The sequence below is a fragment of the Arachis duranensis genome, chromosome 3 (genome assembly GCF_000817695.3).
Source record: "Arachis duranensis cultivar V14167 chromosome 3, aradu.V14167.gnm2.J7QH, whole genome shotgun sequence".
NCBI classification, from domain to species: domain Eukaryota; kingdom Viridiplantae; phylum Streptophyta; class Magnoliopsida; order Fabales; family Fabaceae; genus Arachis; species Arachis duranensis.
This window is the reverse complement of record NC_029774.3, coordinates 61,886,538-61,890,038: the sequence shown is the minus strand read 5'-3', so window position 1 is coordinate 61,890,038 and position 3,501 is coordinate 61,886,538.

The following is a 3,501-nucleotide window of genomic DNA, read 5'->3' as shown; positions in this document are numbered from 1 at the left end:
CACTGACAACGGTGAAACCCTTGCATACAGCTTGCCATGGAAAGGAGTAAGAAGGATTGGATGAAGATAGTAGGAAAGCAGAGAGACGGAAGGGACCAAGCATCTTCATACGCTTATCTAAAATTCCTACCAATGAATTACATAAGTATCTCTATCTTTATCTCTATGTTTTATTCATCATTCATAACCATCTGAGTTTGCCTGACTAAGATTTACAAGGTGACCATAGCTTGCTTCATACCAACAATCTCTGTGGGATCGACCCTTACTCGCGTAAGGTTTATTACTTGGACGACCCAGTACACTTGCTGGTTAGTTGTGCGAAGTTGTGTTTATGCCATGGTATTGAACACCAAGTTTTTGGATTCATCACCGGGGATTAATTGAGTTGTGAAAAGTATTGATCACAATTTCGTGCACCAATTGCCAAGGTGATCAATGAATGCATTGATTGAGGAAGAGATGAGAATGAACTTGATTCGGAGAATGCAACATCTCCTAAGCCCAATGAATCCCCCATTTTTGATCTTACCAATTCTCTTTACTTTCTGCCATTTATCTTTATGCTCATTTTCCCAAATCTCTATTTAAGATTCTGCAATTTTACTTTCTGCAATTTACTTTCCCGCCATTTTTTCAACTAAAGTTGCTTGACCAATCAATCCCTGTGGGATTTGACCTCACTCTATTGTGAGTTTTTACTTGACAACAATTCGGTATACTTGCCAAAGGAAAATTTGTTGAGAGACAAGTTTTTGTGTATCAACCAACCTCTATTTTTACCAAATTTTCATTTTTAAACCAAACCACTATCAACCAAAACACTTCCAAAACACTCATAATCAATGCCAAATGCTTATTAACTTTTAATCAATTATTCAACCATTTACAATATTCAATTCTCAATTCTTCAACTCATTCAAGATTCTCAATTTAATATACTTCAAGTCAATACTCATCAATAATTATACAACAACATTTCTATATATACCAACTCATACTCATTCAACCAATTCATACACATACTTAATAAATATGATCACGTTCACATTCACCAACTTAATGCTCATTCACAATTAACCAAGGGATTCACCAGGGTTTGAGGATCCTTACCTTGAATGTTCTTTAATCAAACAAGAGCTCGCTAATTCTCCAAGTTAGATTGACCCAAGAACATTAAATTCACCAAAACATCAACCTCTGAGCTACTAAATTTTGAAATTGATAAGGGATAAATTGAGGAAAAAAACGTGACTTCCTTACCATACAATGTACTGGGTTTGTAGAGCTCGACGCGCTGGTGATGCATTAGCATCATGTTGTGTTTTCTGTACTTTTTCATACAAGAAATTAATGCTTAATGCTTAAATTTGGCAGTGTTTTAGTGCTTAAGTAGTATATTGCTTTGATATTTTGATTTGATAAATTTTGTAGGAAATATTAGAAAAAGAAGCAAAAAGCACAAATTAAACTCAATAGAAGAAAAGAGGAATTTTGGACACACTTTGAAGTTTGAGCACGCTTTGGAACCTTAGGCCACGCTTTTAAAAGCGTGGCCCATGAACCATTAATTAAATCAAGGAAGCTTGGCGTGAATCATATAAAGCAAGGAGGGAGAGCGCCTTTGGCACTATGCTTACCCCACAAGTGCTACTTCAAAGCACACCAGACAGCACCTTTGGCACTACGTTTGTTCTAAGAGCGCCTACAATAGCGAAGTTGGAAAATTTCGCCGGTGATGCGTACACGTGAGACCGATATTTTTGAAAGGCCAGTGCCACGCGTGCGCATGAACGAGACATACGCGTGAAAGAGCACCGTTGGCGCTAACGCTACGCCAAGCGTGCCAGCACTGAAGGCCACGCACACGCATGGACGAAGCGTACGCGTGACAAGTGCCAAAAACAATGATAATGCGCACGCGTGGGCAACGCGTACGCATGAGTGCATGAGCGCTAACACTGAAGAAAAACGCTATGCAAGCCTGGAAGCCTCATCTTGGTTCAAATGCATTCTATGTCCACCCTAACTTCAAGCAAGCAAGTCCACAATTATCAACCAATCAAGGCCACAAGAATTATCTAGAATAGTTAATTTTCATTTGATTGTAATTTGTTTCAATTTCATTTCAATTTGTAATTTAGGCTAGCTTATAAATAGGCTTTCATCATAGAAAAATAAGGGGAGCACTCTTGGCTGGAAACAAATTTTGGAGGGGTCTTCGGACCATCTCTCCACACTTCTCTTCTCTTCCATTTTCTTTCTCACTTTGTAAATATTTTAGTTATGAATTACTAACTCTTTCCATTGGGAAAGAGAGCTCTATTTCGATTCAATGGATTGATTTATTTTCATTCTTCTTTTATTATTACTTTGGAGAGAGTCTTTGAGCTTCATAGATCCAATTACTACCGAGAGGGGGATTGGATCTACTTAAATTACATATGAGCCTTGAGAAAGGGATCATGGAATTCAGTTTGAGGCTCTTCTCTCATAATTCTCTTGATCAATACATTCTTAGTTGGTATGTGTGATGTAACCATTTTGATTTGAGATCTTGAGAGTTGTGTAGCCTATGAATTAAAATTGAACTTCATCTCTTCTCATGACCAATTAGATCAAGAGATTGGCAATTATTTATGTTAAAAGAAATCAAATCACCAAGAGATTGGGGTTTGATTACTTATGATTTGCCAAGAGATCAATGATTGCATGATTTAAGTGGAGATGAGAATTGTTGATCCTGAGAATGCAATATCTCTTGATCCCAATGCTTTTCTTTTATTTTTACTTCTAGTTATTTACCTTTCCGTCATTTACTTTCTTGTACTTTACTTTTTTGTACTTTCTATTCCTTGCAATTTTACTTTCCAGCACTTTATTTTCTTGCACTTTACCTTTACGTCATTTACTTTTCTTGCACTTTATTGCCTTCTTTTATTTTCTAGTCCTTTACATTTCCTGTTGCTCATCACTCCAATATGAACTGTCTAACTAGAATAATTAACTAACTATTGATTGCTTAATCCTTTAATCCTCGTGGGATCGACCTTACTCTTGTGAGTTTTATTACTTGATACGACCCGGTATACTTGTCGGTAATTACGTGAAATAAATTTTTCCGTATCAAGTTTTTGGCGCCGTTGCCGGGGATTAATTGTGATTAACAAACTACCGGTGGTTTATTACCTAGATTAGAAAATCTTTTCTTTTATTTTTTTGTCATTTAAGTTCTTTTAATTTTCTATTTTCTCTTGCTACTACGGTATTTGTGTTATTGCTTCACTAAGAACTCCTTATCTCTGATACAAGGAATTTTAATTTTTCTTGGTGATTGTGTTTTACAAAATTCAAATGGAGTTTACTTCATATTATGATCAATCATATCATATGGGATATTGCCCCTACCACAAAATGATTCAAGTCATTATCTTAATGGTGGTTGGGAATATCACCAAGGAATGATAGATTATGAGCAATCAACCCAATTGGGATATGCTC